Source organism: Schistocerca americana, chromosome 3 (assembly GCF_021461395.2).
Source record: "Schistocerca americana isolate TAMUIC-IGC-003095 chromosome 3, iqSchAmer2.1, whole genome shotgun sequence".
Taxonomy (NCBI): domain Eukaryota; kingdom Metazoa; phylum Arthropoda; class Insecta; order Orthoptera; family Acrididae; genus Schistocerca; species Schistocerca americana.
In genome coordinates this window covers 430,623,091-430,643,270 of record NC_060121.1, presented here as the reverse complement: position 1 = coordinate 430,643,270, position 20,180 = coordinate 430,623,091, and the positions used below count along the sequence as shown (strand labels likewise).

The window sequence follows — 20,180 nt, the reverse complement described above, 5'->3', positions numbered from 1 at the left end:
CATATGCGAAGACTTAATTACATCGAAAAATCTCAAACAAAAGCATGATGATGAAATGGAATACCACTAGCTCTCGATGTTGCAGCTTTTTTCTGAACAACTCAGTTAAAACACTCGTTGCCATCACAGAAAAATCCTATCTGTCCGTTTCTATCGCTCAGCCGTTTTTTCTCAGGCCTTCTCAGTGGCAGGAATCCAAGTCCTGAATGATTTCACGCACCCTACAGAGAACTGATCATCATCTCCAGTTTCTGAAGAGAGATAATGCCATGCTCCGATCGTCATGAATTATTATGCTGCTTAGGTAGCGGAATTCCTTAGCTTCATGTGCACTGTGATTACCAGTCCTAATCTTAAGTTTCTTGCTGTTCTCATTTCAGTTACTTCTTATTACTTTTGTCTTAATTCGATTTACTCTCATACCATATCCCATACCCATTATACGAGGGTTATTCGGAAAGTAAGGAACGATCGGTCGCGAAGTGGAAAATGCAGTGAAAATCTGTTGAAGCTTTGCACAGATGCGTCGATCGTATCATGTCACTATCTTCAGTCCTGAGCTCACAGTGAGAACATACAGATGGTTGGAAATCAGCGTCTCCCGTCAAATATGAAGGCCTGGCGAAAGATTTCGCCTGAAGCTATGCAGTCCACATAACATGACTGTCATGCGATTCGTTCTTCATGACAATTCTCGGCCGCTCTCTTTCCCCAGTGGTTTTAGAAATTACGATGCAGTGTTACCTATTCCTTCTGCGTTATCCTACTACAAATCGTCTAAAGCTGTTTTAAATTCTAACAATGGACCCCTCACTTTTCTCTGTAGACACCATTTTTCTTCTTCTATCACATTATCAGACAAGTCTTCCACCTAAAAGAGCCCTTCAGCGTACTCTTACCTTCTCATGCTACTGATTTCACTGAAGGTTGTTTTGACTTTTACTGAGACAGTTCTTCCGATGCTGTGTCTTCTTCGATTTCTACACATTTTTCATGCAGCCATTTTACCTTACCTTCCGTGCACTTCCCATTTATTTCAATCCCAAGTGATTCGTATTTTTGAGTTCCTCGCAATATTTCTTTATCACATCGTCCGTTGATCGTACGAAGTATCCCTTTTTTTACCCATGTATCTTCGGAGTTACTTTCCTTGTACACGCGTTTTTCTTTTCAGCTTCTTTAATCGCTCTTTTCAGAGATTTCCATTCCTTTTCAACTGAACTACCCACTCAGTTCTCCTTTATCGCAGTGTCGACGGCGTCAATGAACTTCAAGCGTATGTCTTCATTCGTCAGTACTTCCTTATTCTACTTCTTTACGCACGGACACTTACTGGCTAGTCTCTTAAAGTCCAGCCTACTCTTCATCATTACTAAATTGTCATCTGAGTCTATATCTGTTCCTGGGTATGCCTTACAGTCCAATATCTGATTTCGAAGACTCTGCCTGACCATGATGTAATCTGAATGAAACCTCCCCATACCTCTTGGTCTTTTCTAAGAATACCTCTTCTAATTCTTGAACAGACTATTCGCTATTAATAGATGAAATTTATTGTAGAACTCAATTAGTTCTGCTACCACATCCATATACTCTCGTTAGCTTTTCTTCCACTCCTTGACCTACAACGCATTCCAGTGCCGCGTGACTTCTCATCTCCCTCCACGTATTGAATTCCTCATTCAAAATCCTCATACACATTTTCTTCTACTTGCACCATCGGCATGTACACCACTATCGCTCTCGGTATTTGTTTGCTATTGATTCTAATTGGAACAACATTATCGCTGAACTGCTCGCTTTAACTCACTCTCTGCCCTGCCTTCCTACTCACAACGAATCCCATTTTCTGCTGTTGTTGATATTATCCTATACTTGGCTGACCAATAATCCTTTTCTTCTTTCCATTTTATTTCAGAAACCCTCACTATATCTAGATTGACCCTCTGCCTTTCCTTTTTCAGATTTCGTAACTTACCTAAACCACATCCCCATTAGGAGAATTTCACCCTTTCTTTGGTTATTCAATCTTTTCCTCATTATAACCTCCACTTTGCCTGTCTCCTCCTAGAGACCCGAATTGGGGACTAGTCTGGTCTCTTTTGCCAATGGTGACACTTTTTCAGTTAAAGGCTACATATCCCATGGATACATATGATGTGTCTTTAAAGAAGTGGTATTAGTTACCTTCTGCATCCCCATGCCGTTGATTGTTGCTGGTTCTTCTGCCTTTTAAGAGACGTTTCCCACCGCAAGGGCAAGAGATAGCCCTGAAACTCATCCCGCTCCTCCGCCCTCCCTGGAAAGGCCGTTAGCAGAATGAGGGTGACTTCTTATGCCGGTAGTCCTCGGACGCCACTGATGACGATCTTTATTGAAGATTTATGCTGTGGCAGTGTTCGAACCCGGTGCCGAGGATGTCTGATTACTAGTCAAAGACGCTAACCCCAGACCACAGGTGCAACTCCCTCGCGCCTATAAGCACCCGGTAACCCCATTACAAGTAAATACCCATCTTTACTAACAGTAATTCTTCGTTTTCCAGAGCCCTTAGCTTGTGAATTGTACCTAAATTTCTCTCCCTTATCACTCACTGTGTCAGACAATATCACCCTTACATGCCCATAAATGTAAATCAGTTATTATTATTATTATTATTATTAGCACAGCAGCAGAAGTAGGAGCTATACAGCAGCAACAATAGTAAATACACCGCTATTAATAGCGCCTTTCTTCATAGTCGGTACTGACATTAGATGCATTCACATCTCTTTCAAACCATTTTAATTCAACTAATACTGTAAAATGAAAATTATTTTAATATCTTAAATAACTAACAATAAGATGTAAAAAATACTACTTATAGTCTGATGTAAGCAAAAATCTGATGTTGGGAAAAAACTAATGGCCCTATTCTGATTAGGTTAAGTAAATAAATAAGTCAATAAATTGTAGATAAATCGGCCTCGACATATTCTTCTTCAAATTCCACTAACCACGGTACGATGTGACAGTCTCGCATCTGTTTATCAATGCAGATCATGACATTTGGAGGAATGCGGACCACATCAAACTGTAAGAATAATTCTAAAGCGAACATATCGACTTCTGTAAGGCTTGTTACGTTAGCAAATTATTCCCTTTTCAAATTACGGGCACGTCACCCTGAGAGAGATTTCTCTGATTTCGTTGTGTAGTGTTCATCAGGTCATCCATTCCTGAGCAGGATATTTCTTAACAGTTTCACCACACAACCAGTGAAGGGAACTGGCTAAGTGAAATACGCGTCTGCGCCTACCAGAGAGAACCTGTCTGCTACAGTAGAAGCCGTTTCACGTATATCCTTGTAGTCCACGCTTCTTTATGGCGTTATAAATCCTCCTTTCAACCCCACACCCTCAGGTAGAGTTTCACCTCGCCGCTAGTTGCGTGGCCTCTGGCAAAAGCCTCATGTGCGTCTTAATAGCCCGAGCCACTTTGAGACGTTACAAATCTTCCTCTTCGCCTTGCGCACTTAGCGGAACATCAGCTCCCTAAGAGCAGCGTCGGCTTCGCTAGAAGTGACTCAGGTATATTCCAGTACCCTACACTATTTTGAACGTTAAAAATCTTCTGTGTCTTCCTTACTAGTTCCTCACCTACCTGCGGATGTGCGTCTGCATGCTGCAAGCGGCAGATAAATTCTTAGTAGTTTTGTTTGTTTCTTTTGGAAGTGAGAAAATTTTTTCATAAAATACGTACCTGATATTCGAAACATGTATCAATTTAATTTCGGCAACTGGAATTCACACGGAATTGCTAGGTTGACTCATAGGTTTATTATAAAGTGAATAGTATTTCTACGTAGAATACTGAACAGTGAATGATTAAGGCGTCCATAGTAGCGATACAGACTTATGTAACACTTATGCTCCAGTGAGTAAAGTGTGCTGACTGAGTCCGGCCTATTATCGACTCGAGATCTCTTGCAGCCAATTACGAGACGAGCTGATGGTATGGCATGTGGATTTTCAATTTGTAACAGTTTTCTTATATACTTTTCATCCTCTAAGAAAAACAGGGTAACCGAGTGATGACTCATGTAAAATCACAGTTTTCCAAGCCAAATATCTGTATTTCACTACCATACAATGACGTACTCCAAACGCACATTCTCAATGCCTGTGCTAGTCTGTCTTTTATGTCTTCTTTGATTCTTTCGCCATGGGTTATTTTGCTGCCTAGGTAGCACAATTTCTTAAGTTCCTCTACTTCGTGATCATCAATTATGATCTTACGTTTCTCGCTATTCTACTTTCTACTAAACCTCATTTTCCGTTTGAATGTCAGTCCATGTTAAGGATCACTTTGCTGTGTATTAAGGATCACTTTCCTGTCTGTCCGTCCATTCGTCTGAATGTTAAGATCCCTTTTTTCAGGAACAGGTACGGTTATTAGGTTTAAATTTGTGTCAGATATCAGGGTCTACGTTCCCATAGCGCTGTAAATAATTTAAGTATGTAAGACAATGCAGTCAAATAATACGGATATTTATGTTACATATTTTGATACTCGCTAATTCGCTCATCGAAAACTATAGATGAACTAGATGTCGAGCCTCATGGCTTGCTGTCCAGTCTGCTTACTGCAGTGTAGCGCTCTTGTCGCTCATGGTTCGCATGGCAGTGTTTACTCGTGTGCTGCATCACATACTAGTGTTGATTTACGCGAACTATAATGGCTCTTTCTACCGAAAAGCGACGCTTAAGTTCACTTTTGAAGCACATTATACGCGACTAAAAGCATACGAAACTGAACTTTCTTAAGTGACGTGGCGTGACTGGACCCAAGGGAGCTGACAGGAATCCATTTGCCCATTATTTCCATCATAGGTTACGTTAAACTCGTGATGAAGCAGCAGTAGGGCGTCAGACAACCAGAGAGGATGTTGTCTGGATCATCAACCGATCCAGCCAATGTCACAGGCTAATTACGTCATTACAGTAAATGTCAATTGTTTAATAACCTAATAAAAGCACAAATGAGTAAAGATGTGTTCCCGGCAATGGAGATGGACATTGTGTTCCTACAGAAGGTATGCGACACTACCCCATAGGAATTTGATGGTTATGACGTCTGTAGTTTAGAGGGTGGTGAAGGTGGCAGTGGCAAAACCATTCTATTACGGCAGAGGGAGGTGACGGAAGATGTGACCTATTTATCACTGATCTGAAATGTTGCGCTTACTGTAGGAGACGTCCGTTTGATGAGCGTCTATGCTCCGTTAGGACCAACGAAGAGATGCAAAAGGACAATCTTTCATACGGCGTATGTGGCACCTTTCTTTGGACAAGGTATGGAGAACAGCACTGTGCAGGACAGGAAGAAGGTCAGCATCGGTCGTAATGTCATTTGTATTTTTTTAATATATATATCAACTGACAGTGCATATGTTATCAGCGCTATAAATACAAATAATTCAAGAATCAGACGTAGAAACAGCATACTGATGAAACGCCATGTCACAATTGTACACAGTTCCAGTTCCACAGCTACATATCGTTATGTCATGTAGACCGAACGTAATTATAACGGTACACATTCCAATCTAACACAGGCGTGTACAGGCATTAATCTAACTGAGGTCACTATTTACAAATCCATAGAGCTAATCTCAGTTTACGTCAGATTGAAATCCAAAACCCTCTACTTTTGTTGCCCATAATTAAAAGAATGGGTTAAGGATTCCGGATCCGGCTTCACAATCTAAATTAATTCACAGGAGAGAAAAAAGATAGTTCTTTGGGTTTATTGGAGGAGATAGAGACTTTTCACCACCAGAAAACTTCTCGCCCTCTCCTGTTCAATGAACAATTAGCAATGAGAAGCAAATGAAATTTCGTAAATACATCTGTCTAGGTGACATATTTAAGTGATTAATATCGTAAGAGCCGGCCGGAGTGGCCGAGCGGTTCTAGGCGCTGCAGCCTTGAATCGCGCGACCGCTACGGTCGCAGGTTCGAATTCTGCCTCGGGCATGGATGTGTGTGATGTCCTTCGGTTGGTTAGGTTTAAGTAGTTCCAAGTTCCAGGAGACTGATGACCTCAGATGTTAAGTCCCATAGTGCTCAGAGCCATTTGAACCATATGAAAATTGTAAGATAACTGTTTAATGTAAGTGTGAGATAAGCCTTTGTACATTTGGAATGCTGGTACGTTAATAACCATTGTAAACATCAGAATGTTGAGTGGAAGCATGCAAACGTGCGGGCATTGTGTAGTACAGATACCGGATGTCAGTTTGTGAGTTGGAGCTCCAAGCCTGTTCTGCTTGGTCACTTACTACAGGGACGGTTGAAACTGTTTGTGGATGACGCTGGTGTTATGGTCCAACGATATCCCTTTTCTGCTCGATCGAGCAGGCCAAGGCAGCATGTCAACACTATGTAGAGCATGTTGGGTTACAACAGCGGTATGTGAACGTGCGTTATCGTGTTGGAAAAATCCCCATGGAATGCTCTTCATGAACATACACGTCAGATTGACGTACAAATTTGCCGCCAGGGTGGGTGGGATAACCACGAGAGTGCTCTTGCTGGTCGCATCCCACACCATAACTTCAAGTGTATGTCCAGTGTGTCTAGCATGGAGACAGGTTGGGTGCAGGTCCTCATCTGGCCTCCTCCTAAACAACACACAGCCACCACTGCTACTGAGGCAGAGCCAGATTTCATCAGATAACACACCATACTTCGACCCTGTCCTCTAACGAGCTCTCGCTTGACACCACTGAGTCCGCAGCTCGTGGTCGTGCGGTAGCGTTCTCGCTTCCCACGTCCGGTTTCCCGAGTTCGATTCCCGGCGGGATCAGGGATTTTCTCTGCCTCGTGATGACTGGGTGTTGTGTGCTGTCCTTAGGTTAGTAAGGTTTAAGTAGTTCTAAGTTCTAGGGGCTGATGACCATAGATGTTAAGTCGCATAGTGCTCACAGCCTTTTTTTTTTTTTTTTTTTTTTTTTTGTGACACCACTGAAATCGCATATGGTAGTGGTTTGGGATCAGTGCAATGCACGCAAGGCGCTGTCCTTGAAGTGACCGATTTGTAACAGTTCGTTGTATGACTGTGATTCCAGCTGCTGCTCATATTGCTGCTGCAAACACAGTACAACGCGACAGAGCCATATGGCGAGCACGATGGTCTTCCCTCTCAGTAGTGACACCTGGCCGTCTGGAGCCCAGTCTTCTTGCGACTGTACATTCTCGTGACCACCAACGCCAGCAATCATGTTCAGTGGCTAAATTGCTGCGAAGTATTTCTCTAATGTCGCAGAAGAAAAATTCAGCTTCTTGTAGTGCTATTACACTTATTCAAACTTAGGGAGGTGTTGAGAATAGCGTCTTCGTCACCTTAAAGGTATTATTGACGAACATCAACTCACAAAGTCCATTCTGAAAGGTAACTAATGCTGACGACCGTTAGAACGTGTATTTGAAAGCAAACCTGATTTGCATTCTCATAGTGGCGCCACTAGTGCCACTCTTACGCGACTCATGAGAAATCTGGACAGGCATCATCTTCCAGATGTAGAAACATGCCTACCAACTTTTGCTTATGTCACACAACTCCTCCTTGCAGTTGCAATTTTTTTTCTGGTAGTGTACTAATGTTCTGATAGTATACCAAAGGATTACAAGCCATATAACCAAAATCTAAACCATCTTTCCAGCATTTATAGGATGTATATTTTGCAGTATAGTTTTTAACAATAATGTGAGTCTTTTACGCTGCTTGAAGTTTTTTTATGAACATCTCATAAAAGTTTTACTGAATGAAACATTAACTGTGGAGCTAAGACATCTGTTTGAAAATTCCGTCACATAATGCTCCATACAAGTACAGTGGCGATTGCGATTACATATAGACTATGCAATTAAGTTAAGAGTGGTAAATTAGAATTTTTACACCAACTTGTTAATCCTGATCCAGTGTTTTAAGGATCGGAGTAAGTTAACACTTGTAATGATTTTGAATCGTTATGCGTCCAGACAAAGCTGCATTTTATTGCAGTTGTAATTTGAATTCATTATATATAAATTTATGTTAACCCATTCCTTTCAATAAGAGAAATAAAAATAGGGAACATGGCTGTCCAGTGCAACGCAGTCTAACATTTGTCATAAACTTGTATGCCTCCAAATGAAATTGTATGTTGTTATAATTATTAATTGAATTCCCTATAATTTTATGTATCATTTTTAGTTTAGCTTTTTCTTTTAGATATGGGCAATAAATTGCGGGCGGTGGCTATCCACTATGACGTAATCCGATGTTAGATGTATGATTTGTAAACAGCGACCCTCAGTAGGAGTAATGCTTGTACGTGTCCGAGTTAGATTGCACTATGTGTCGTTATAACTATGTGCAGTTTGCATGACGACTTATAACTCTATGTAATTGTGGAATTGTAACTGTGACATGGCGTCTGGTCACTGTGGAGTTTCTGTGTCTGATTCTTGTGTTACATGACTGATGATAGGTGCACTGTCGTCATTTCAAATCTAGATCTGCAACACAATAAAAAGCACAGATGACATTACGACCGATGGTGACATTCTTTGTGTCCTGGATTGCATCACGATAATGGGGCGCAATCATTCCCATGGAATCGAACATTAATTCAGTTGTGTCCTATCACCCAAGTGCCAGCGTCTATACTTCGTTCCCTGCCAAGCGATAGAAGCACTGGTCCAGGACTTTTCTCTGCGCGACACCTGGGAATTGAATCATGGTGACGGCCACGGGTTCGCGTACATCACGATCCATTCGGCCAGTCGTTTAGACAATATTTATGTGACGCGCAGGCTACATGCGGCAACGTTTAATGCTGTGGTGCGGCCAACGGCATTTACAGACCACCAACCTTAGACATACATCATCGCGCTGCCAAAACAGCGATGTCTACGGCATCAAAGAGTATACGATTCGACACTTAGGTGGTGCCTCCGCTGAAACCGGCTTCACGTGGGGCTTTCCGTAGATGTGACCGTGAAAATTCACAATGGCATCGGATGAGCACCAAATTTTACTTTACGGGCCTACAAGACCTGGCAACGCAATCTAAATCACCCGCATGTCAGATAGCTGTTCACCACAAAAAAACTCAACTGCTGCGACTTACGAGTATCACGATGGAAGGAATAAAGGTACGTGCACGATGACTTAACCAACAAAAGTCCATTGTTACACTACATCTTGACGGAAGGGTGGCAGCGTCGAGCACACATTATGGAAGTTGAAACAAAGGAAGGAATAGGGATCACACCACAATGGGACATTTGCACGAGTTTTTACCGATCATCATCATAGCTAAATGCCCAGTACCAGTTGGACAGATCAGGGATCGCGGGCACAATCAGCGACATGTCGGCGTCCGACTGCCCCAACGAAGCGGACGACCTCTTGGCGGAAATTACCCAGGACGATTTGCAGGCTGCCCTGAGGTGTGGTGCAGCCAACAAATCGCCAGGACTTGATGGGCTCCCACTTAAGTTCCACCTCGCCTTTGCTCCTTTGATGAGTCCGATGTGGCTTCGGATGTACAACGAACAGCTGATGCTTACGTTCCAAATCCATTCAGGGTTAACGGAGAATATAATAGACCCATTCCAAAACCATGTGGTGAACGCCAACTGCAAGACTATCAACCCCTTACGTTGTTGATCGCTGATTGCAAGACCTTTCACTTATCCTTCGTGTTCGTTCCTTCGGTGATGTCAGACAAGATACATTGCTATCAAACGTGTCTCGACGGAAGTAATAGCATACACATGACGCTACAGGCGCACAAGGAATGTCACAGCACTGATATCAGCTTGCGGATTGTGGGACGCTCATGTGGCAATAGATTTTGACCACGCGTTCATCCAGATGGACCACATTTTTACTGTCGCCGTCATGGAACCGATGGGAATCCCCCGGCAGTTCATTGACTTGATCTGGAAGCTGTTTCATAGAGCGAATTCTCCAGTGTTGGTGAATATTTCTAGCCTTGAACAGATCCAAATTCTGCTCTCGGTGAGACAGGGTTGCACTCTTTGCAATGGCTTTCGAGCTAGCACCATAAGGACGCCGATGACGCCTCGGTGGACTAGAGGTACGGACTGCGTCGTTTCGATGTTATGCATACACCAAAGACATCGTTCTCCTACCCAAAACAGGAAATGAAATCCAGGCAGCGTTGGAGCGATGGTGGGAAGCGTAATTAATCCGCGGAAGACCCGTCGTATGGATTTGGGCAGGGGGCTGCGAGAAAAGACTCCAGTACTTTTTACTAAGGTGCCCCATCTTAAGTGTTTGGTAGTGGTATTTCATGGCAACAAGCAAAGTTATCGAAGATTATCACGACAGATTCGCGGTTGAATGCGGCAACATGTGCTTCGTACCACGGATATGCAGCAGAGTATAGTACGTTAACATCTGTTTGCCACCAAAAGTAGTTCACCTCACACACTTACTGCCCATGCCCACTACGATAGCCTCGAGGCTACAACCAGCCATCGGACATTCTAAGATTTCTGGCCTCCTATTCAAAACCCGATACGAAACACTGACGCGGCCACCGTGGGACAGAGGCATCGGACTTATCCACGTGAGGGCCAGAGAGCGGGTGATATTTCTTACAAGGGAACGTCCCCATCGAACCCCCCTCAGATTTAGTTACAACATGGCACAGTGGATAGGCCTTGAAAAACTGAACACAGATCAATCGAGATAACAGGAAGAAGTTGTGTGGAACTATAAAAAAATAAGCAAAATATACAAACTGATTAGTTCATGCGCAAGATAGGCTCCATCAAGGAGGGACAGAATTCAGAAGGAACCGTGGTCCCGTGGTTAGCGTGAGAAGCTGCGGAACGAGAGGTCCTTGGTTCAAGTCTCCCCTCAAGCGAAAAATTATTCTTTATATTCCTGAAGTTATGATCTGTCCATTCGTTCATTGACGTCTCTGTTCACTGTAATAAGTTTAGTGTCTGTGTTTCGCGACCGCACCGCAAAACCGTGCGATTAGTAGACGAAAGGACGTGCCTCTCCAATGGGAACCGAAAACATCTGATCGCAAGGTCCTTGATGGAGCATATCTTACACATGGACTACTCAGTTTGTATATTTTGCTTATTTCTTCATAGTTCCACACAACTTCTTCCTGTTTTCTCGATTGATCTGTGCTCAGTTTTTCAAGGTCTATCCACTGTGGCAACTTATAACTAAATCTGAGGGGGGTGCGATGGGGAGGTTCCCTTGTTAGTATAATGTATCGATTTTGGAGGAGCGAGTGCGGCTCTTTAATATGTACAGTGACAGACGAAGTCAACGGCCTTATCGATTCGGCCACCGGTTTCCGTCGGCCACATTACGCCCCCGTTCACTCACGTCTGGGCCTTCCATGTTGACTGTAATTACCTTCGGGAAGAGTTGCCGGTGAGCAAGCAACCCAGAACGAAAGACGTTCACCGTTGCTTCCTACAACGCCCACGTTGTTATGTGGTTGAACAGAAACACTCGACGATACGATGGAGGAACGTTTGTGGTGAGGTTTGTCGACTCGTCTCTTTCTGCGGCGGTGCGTGCTCTGTGGTATATCGTGGTGAACGGCAAATTGCCGAACCGTCAACGACGGCAGGCCATCTACCCTGTAGACACGCCACTACGCCCCAACTGTGGAGTCACAGCCTCTGACGAACATCATCTGATTTATGGCAAAGCGATTGACTGTCGGCTTTGAAGGATGAGAATGTTAGCCCCGTTGTTGCGTACCACGCACTCAACAATCTGTGGCACCGCCCTACTTTCCCCGGAAGAGACATATTTCTTCCTGCCATGACAAACGTCGCGAACTGGATAACAGGAATATTGGTATATTCTACATGATGGACATACGATCCTTGACGAAAATTATAAAATAAGTTTCGCCTATTATTTGGAAGCATTATTAGCGGATCCTCCGGCTAGTTGGAGCGTTTCAGATGCGGGACGAGGAGCATGAATATAATGTTCTGTTAGGAGGCTAAGTTAACGCCTGGGTACTCATGAGACTATGTTACTACTACTTATGAAGAAGACATTCTGAATTCGCCCACTAGGTCGCTGCAGGTGCTTTCCTACGTAAGACGGCGAAGAAGGCATTGTTTCCACTGCTATTTCCTTTCCGTTTAGATTCTTGGAAGGAATCTTTGTAACAATATAGTTTATTATGTGTAAAATAAAGTGATGCAACAAAAATAAAAATAAAAAACAGAAAATCGATAGAACCCTTAAAAAATAAATAAAAAGCTGTAAAGTGCCTACCTGGAAACCGAGGGACCAAATCTCCATCGGACAACGGATTTTACAGTCTTCATTTTAATCTGGCTTTCACCTCCCAACGATGTGAGGAGTCGCCAGAAGTAGTACATTGTTCACATTCGACTTTGAACTGTAGGTCACCTTTCCTCGTCTGCTAAATGGACTTCGGTTTGGGACAAACAAATCGCCAAACTGGCGTCCATAGGCCATTGAACCACATGAAATTATTATTATTATTATTATTGTTATCTACATACACAATCAACTTTTTACGTAACCCTTATAGAGCGAGTCTTACTCGCACTTGTTCTTTATTTATTTAATTTCATTCTTCGTTTTTCCTTTTTTATTTTTACGCTTATCACTCTTGTTGTTCTCTTCATCTCATTGTTCTATCAGTCTGGGAGCAGGGTACAGGCAAATCCCAATTCCAGATGTTGTATCACGTTTTGTATTTAAAGCCACACTAGTGATACATCGACCCCAACTATTTTTTAAAATTAGTAACAGGTTTTAAGAGATATTACGTTTTTGTCGTGTTTTCGGCTGTATCTCCTTTCTCACCGTGTGAATCTGCGATTGTTACTCAGTAAATTTTGCATATAGGCTTGTCGCCCTTATATGTCTATATTAATTAATTAGGTGATAGTAATTTCGCAAATCCTCATATACAAACAGAGTTACCCGATGTTTTACGAACAGAAATGGGATGAAGGTGATTGAAAACTAATGTAGTAACGTTTCTACGATGTTTCGTACTGTGCTGCATTTTTTCTAATGTATCTCAATTATTTGATTTCATTAACTGACGCCAAATATTAATCATTGAAGGGCACATTAATGATCTTGAAAAAACATGAATGAAGTGTGGTGCGCCACAAGTGTGGTAATCAACCCACCATGGCTTGAAGGAGGAATGCTTTTCGTATTAGCAGCAATAAAACTGTTTCTGCGGGAAACATTTTTCAGTGACTGCTTGCAGCAAGAAAGGCGTCCATTATGTCAGAATCTTGCTAAAATTGTTGCAATTGAACCGCAAACAACTATCGGTTCCCAAACACCAGAACCTATTAGATCTGAAACAGTAATTCTAAATGCACAAATGGAAATGGTGAAACAAATATAAATCAAAAGTAGAATGTGGTCAGTCAGTTACAGGTATTAAGAGTTGTTTCAACAGTCCAACAAGAGAGATAATATGAAGGAAATAAATATGTACTCTTATATACTCTACAGCCTGTTGTGATGTGTCGATCGTGAGGAAAGAAGGAGTCACAGAAATGATATTTCGAACGATAAGGGTGAGTGTTTTAGCTTGGTACGTTTTTCAGACTTTCCCTTCTACCCGGCCCTTTGATAGAAGTTTAGTACATTTTACTACTACATATATAAATGCTGGCATACCATTTTTATGTGTTGTTGTCGCATTCTGAAGCTACAAAAATTAATCCAGAAAATTAAGGTTTTTCCAAATGTGAAAACATGTTACAAAGTACACCATGGTTATGTATCTATGAATAAACATTTGACTGAATTTTAAAAGCGCTGCATCGAAAATTTTTTCTCGATGCTGTATTTAACAGTCTATCTACTACAGTATTACTCTACAACACACAAACTATCAGTAACTGAAATCAAATGAATAAGAAATATTATCAGGTCTGTTTTGAAATAGAAGCTGTTAAAAACTGACACAAATTAGCATTTCTAACACAAGACATTAAAGAAACTTAACTCATTTGCAAGTTACACATTTTAAACGTTAAAAGTCATTTTTATATTTCATGGTAAAAGGTGGTCCACGAACGACGAAGTAAAGCCTTAACTGTCCACATGCTACTTAATTAGTTCTAAAATACATATTTTCCTCCCCAAAAATCTGTTTAAATGAAGAACTGATAAGATATTCCAAATAGCTTTAATATGTTATGCAGAACTTCTACACACGTAAGCTACAAAAGCTGTGCAAAACATAACCTCATATCTGGCAACACAAAAAGTGAAGACAATGGCGGAAGCTGATTATGGTGGGACCCCGTGTGATTCTAAAGTCAGGCACTAGGCGGAAGTCCTGCCCGGAAAACATCATGTGTTCCTTTGTACACTAGCCTTAAAAACACCCTGCCCTACAATAGGGTACACAAGAAGACTGGAAAAGAAATGCACAGAGTTACCAAGTTAGGCAATTGGCGTAAGCATAGAATGGGGCTTATGGTTAATAGAAATGCATACTTAATCGGGGGAGGCGTACTGACAGGCTTCAGTCTCTTGGAAAGCAGGATTTAGGATAGGTTCGTCTCTGCATTAAGTCTCCCAACGCATCCCACATGTGCTCGGTGGGATTTAAGTCGGGGGTGGGGAGGATGTTCAGGCCAGTCCATTCGCTGAATATATTCTCTTTCCAGGAGCTATCCCACTAGCGCAAATCGATGCGGTCGCGCATTGCAGTCCGTTAAAATAAAGTCAGAGCCGATCGCTTCACTGAAAACATTCATATTGGGAAGGAGTATAGAATCACAATAACACTGACCGTTTAGAGTACCGTGTTCATAGATTCGATGGTCAGTGCACAGTGCAACATCATGCTTTCGTAAAACCTCGTCGCCAGCTTTTTAAAGACCTCGTCGCTACCGCTGTGGAGGCCGAGTTGCCACAATTACGGTAGGCCAAAATTGCGACTTCGTGAAACGGTTTCTGCTGCCGCACACCGCTAACGTAATTTCTCCCTGCCACTATTAACAGCTAGGCCCCAGGGTCGGGTAACAGGACAGCAAAACATACATTCTACAACACTCCAACAGATTAGTAATAAAGTCACACAAATGAGCTAAAAAGGTCTTCTTTCCTCTGCGGGTAGTTGAATGATTAAGTCTGCAACACTGCCTGTAATATAACACAAAAAGGCCCTTAATGGCTATGTGCAAATAATCGTGGGTAAACTTCACAGTACAACAACAACTGTCTGTTGACATCTAAGAGTTCACTAAACGACGTTCCCTGTCTAAGTCAGTTCTGGACGATGATCTGTAACCAAGTGGGCGAGTGCTGCTCTCCTGTCTTCCGAGTAGGCTTCTTTCCGTTATCTTCCGGTCCTTGGCGGATTGTACTCGGCCGGCAATTGGCCGAGGCGAAGTCGATATCTTCATCTTCAGCGCCGCCCGTGGCGCTGGTGGAACTCTCGCAGGTGGCTAGTCTCTACTGCACTGGCACGAGCTCGCACCAGCGCCTGTGGTCCTTTTGCCCTGGCTGTGTCTTGTTCGGACGGCACAGCATATGCCTCGCTACACCATTAACACCTGGATCACGAAAACGATCACGTTCTATAATGCCGTACGCATCATCATATGGCGAGAAGTGCGATTACGTAGTCCACCCAGGAACATTGTCGGATACTATCGTTTTGGTGGACGTGATGTTACTGCTTGGAGGACCACAATGTTGCAAGCAGGTCGCTGACCTCCACGTCTTTGAACAAGGTACACTCACAGGTCAACGTTACTGTGACACTGTACTCCTTTCCCATGTACGTGGCCGGCCGCAGTGGCTGAGCGGTTCTAGGCGCTTCACTCTGGAACCGCGCGACCGCTACGGTCGCAGGTTCGAATCCTGCCTCGAGCATGCATTAGGTTAGTTAGGTTTAAGTAGTTCTAAGTTCCAGGGGACTGATGACCACAGATGTTAAGTCCCATAGTGCTCAGAGCCATTTGAACCCATGTACGTGTTTCTAGGCATGTAGTTCGTCCTGACTCCATTTTAATTGATAGCAATGGGCGACCGCATCGAACTGAGCAGACGGAGGAACTCTTGGAACGAGAGTATATTCTGCGAATCTGTTTGCTTTCCCGTTCCTTGAATTAAATCGCACAGAGCATGTTTGTGATGCATCCAGGAGACGTATTCCAGCATATCCACGTGATTCAACAACCATCTAGCAGTTGGCAACCGCGCTGGCGAAGAACTCGTGCAGCGCTGGACTAGCCGAGCGATCTAATTCGCTGCAGTCATGGACTGTGCTGCTGGTCCCGGCGGTGGTTCGAGTCCTCCCTCGGGCATGGGTGTGTGTGTTTGTCCTTAGGATAATATAGGTTAAGTAGTGTTTAAGCATAGGGACTGATGACCTTATCAGTTAAGTCCCATAAGATCTCACACACATTTGAACATTTTTGAAGAACTCGTTTCCAACCTTGTGGCCATTCGTGGTGATCATACAGCACATTAAGAACCATTTGCCGTCGTTTTAATGTTAAGTGGATCATCATGAATCGCGGTAAATTTAGCGCAATAATTGCTTTTCAATTAAAGTGTTATTTCTGTTCGTCTCATTGCGTACATAGCGTTTCTGAGTTCATAGACCCTGCAGTTAGCCAGTCAACCCGTTCCGCGAGTAGATTCAACAGGACTGCCAGATAAATTTACTATTTCATTCTCTTAGTGGGGAGGATAGCGCACGAGACTATTGAGTTTTTGACCCGTGCTCCATCCCTACAACCTTCCCATGTCCAATTTTTCTATCGCATTCGTGTTCTGTTTTAGAAAACAAAACTAATTACTCCATTGTGGACACCAGCTCTGGCAGGCGGCTTGAATTTGCTCGTGCAACGGTTTCGCTTGCTAATTTCAATGCTAGTTAACTTGTAAACGTCGCAACATATCAATTTTTTAACTATTACTTGTCAGCAAAATCTATCCAGAAATACTCTTCAAGCTTTTAAGATTCTGCTCACCCTGCAAAATAACGGAATGAATATTGTCATGACGACTGCATTTTGGTCCAAATATGTTCGTTTAATATAAAAATACTTCATGTTTCAGGAGGAGTTCTATAAATAAGAATATCGCAAACCATTTTCGCGCATAATGTCACATACTAGGGTATGTGTAATGGATGTCTACTTTGTACATGTACTATTACATATTAGAATTGTGCTATGGGCCACAAAGAAAAACATGCAAGCAGCGAAAATGCATAATCGAACGTACCAAGAATGTCCGTTAGTATTGACACAGTTTTTTTTATTTTTTGGATTCCAAACATAATGCGTGTAGTGAGCACGATTTGGAACGTGGGTCAAGCCTTTGTCATGGGGATCCAATTGATTGCCAAGTGTTGTGTATATGGGATGATATAACAGTGAATGTAAACAATATTCTATCAAGTATCTATAGACGCAAACATTGTAACATAACGGTGAGAATATTCTTAAGTTTTCTGTGAAATACATGTTCAAAAATCTTCTAGTCGATAGCTGTATCACTGGTTGGCGCAAGATATTACAACCCTTGATAGGTCAATGACAACGGATTTTAAGCCATAAATATAACATATATATATAAACACTGTATACAATGAAAGATGAGAAACAGGGCATACATATGTATAATTTAATTACATGTAGAGCAGAAGACTTACACCGTGCTGTATAGAAGCAAACTTCTCAAAAACAACTGCAACGGTTTTTCATTAATTAAATAAACAGTTGTGGAATCAGGAAAATGAGAAACTAATAACTGTGAACGCTACAGCGTGAAATGTTGAGTCATTTACCGAAAGGAAGCAAGGGAGAGGATGTTGTTGGTGGCTGGTATCCTCTTCTCACAACACAAATGCACACGTGGATTAATGCGGTTCTTTATTTACATGGACCTTCACTTATATTCAATAGAGTCCATGTCTTTCGGTACAAGCTCATCAGTAATAGTCTTCTTACAGACAGTATCGGTAATCTTGCTATTACAAAGTTTAGTCTCACTAATGTGCTCGCTATGTACTGTTGTAACCTGCAGTGGATTATACTCGCTGCGTGAGTATATTGGCAGATGCCAAACTGGAAGAGTGATGAACCGCGGTACTACTCAAGTCTTTAGAAAATCACTGTTACAATCTCACCACAGTTATTTAAAGAAAATAGGAAGCCCGGGATCACTGGTGATGGACAAACTTGTGATTGTTTTACAATTTTAATTTGACTCAAACAGACTTTATTATAAACTTCAATTCGGAAATTTGCCCTCTTACTGATACAAATTTTCACTTAAATTGAATTACATAAATACGAATAAGAATCATATTTTGCATCAGCAACCAAAAACATAGATAGTAGGCACGGTGAATAATCAATCATAAACAATCGTTCTTCTTTAAACATATCTCAAAGGGCTAGTAACACTATAAACTTCCAACCCAAAGTTACACAGCCACATAATACCACTACTTCATTAAGAAAACAAAGATCTTAAAACTTAATAAAACTGAACTGCCCACATAAGGTCCACAGTGAAACATGATTATACTAAAAATGCAAAGTGGGCCAACCAAGGTCGCAAAACTGGCACACAGGAAAAATAACAAGTTGCACATTCATTAAAGATACACAAATGATTAGCGTAAGTGTTGAATAAGAATGGCTGGTAATAACCAGTAAAATAACTTACAGAAACCCTAATATTAAGACCGTGGCCACACTTAACTTCAGAGAACAGCGTTAAGGCCCACAGCAGTATTTGGAAGCAATAACGCTACGGCTGGCAGGCAATACGAGCGTTCACTACCCACGGCTTATGCACAGGCTCACAAGCAGGTGGTATATATTTATATATAGTCCAACTGGCCTCGCAATGCGCGGTACTGACAAGAATCAGTAACCTCACCGCCGTCAGAAAACGAGCAGAGTTAACAAATGGCCTGCAGTACAAATAGATTGCAATGAAAACAAGGTCATATCACAGCCACACTGGAATATATAATAAGCATGCCCCCAAATTCTTATGGAGCAATACTCTAACATTACCCGTCCCCCCGTAAATTAGCAGGAAACTTAGAGATCACTTGCAGTAGCCTTAAGGCAATTTCAACATTAAATAAACATACCAAATCCTGATGTAACAAATGATTAAACCATTAACTCTACGGCTGCCGGCGTGTACACAACGACAACCAGTCCCCAAACGGTCAATATGTCCATATGTCCTAAAACAAATTAAAATTAGCATGAAAACCACTTAAAAAACACACTCCACACATGATGAGAAACGAAATGAGGAATATCAGCCTCCTTAAAATGGCCACTGTGGAATCAAGTTCAGAACCATCTCCGGCAGCTACCCATGCCACAATAAGTTCCAACAATCATCTTAGTTAAACACAGAATAACTTGAAGCTTGCAAACTACGAGCTAAGAAGGTATTCAGTGTGGGACGACGAGCCCACCACAGTTTTGCACGTCAAGGCGCCCAATGTTCGGCACCGTACCTCCAAAGCGACAAAAGACAAGGACGGCGAGCACGGGGAGGTCCATGCATCACGGTTAGGGACGTCGGCTTGTTTTCCACACAAGCTGGCTCGATGAACGCCGACCGGAGACTCTCCGTCACACGTTCACCCGGAAAACCCGCCGGGGGAGGGGGGGGGGGGGGGGGGGGGGAGCAGTCAAAGATAGCAAGAGAGCAGAATATCGATATCAGCGATGCAAGTAGAACACCCTAGCGCCAGCCGCCACGGGTCAAGTGAGTCAGTGAGTGAGGCGCACTGCTCGGCAGCAGCGGCCTAAATACACAAATAAAAAATAGTTTTGCATACCCCGGTTCCCAGAAGTCCTGAAGAAGGACGTTGACTGTGGATATTGTATCACAGACAGAGTCCCTTTGACTGTTCAGAGATGTCACTAAACCCGCCCAAAGATGTAAACAACCATGCATGAGCAGCGCCTTTTAGACGGAGGGGGTCCGACAGCCGTTCCAGTCATTAGACCAGCTACAGTCATTAGACCAGGAAGGAGGTACACGGTTCGTGTCGTCTGTAGTTCAACCTTGCCTAGACGGTCAATGCCGCGGCTTGAATGCGTCCGCACTGTTACTTTGTG

The 20,180-nt window shown here is 42.6% G+C and overlaps 1 protein-coding gene across 1 annotated transcript in view; it reads left to right on the top strand.

Moving 5' to 3' along the window:
- Window positions 1-20,180, top strand: part of LOC124607197 (diuretic hormone receptor-like) — a 575,756-nt gene that overhangs the window by 284,715 nt on the left and 270,861 nt on the right. The window lies entirely within an intron of this gene.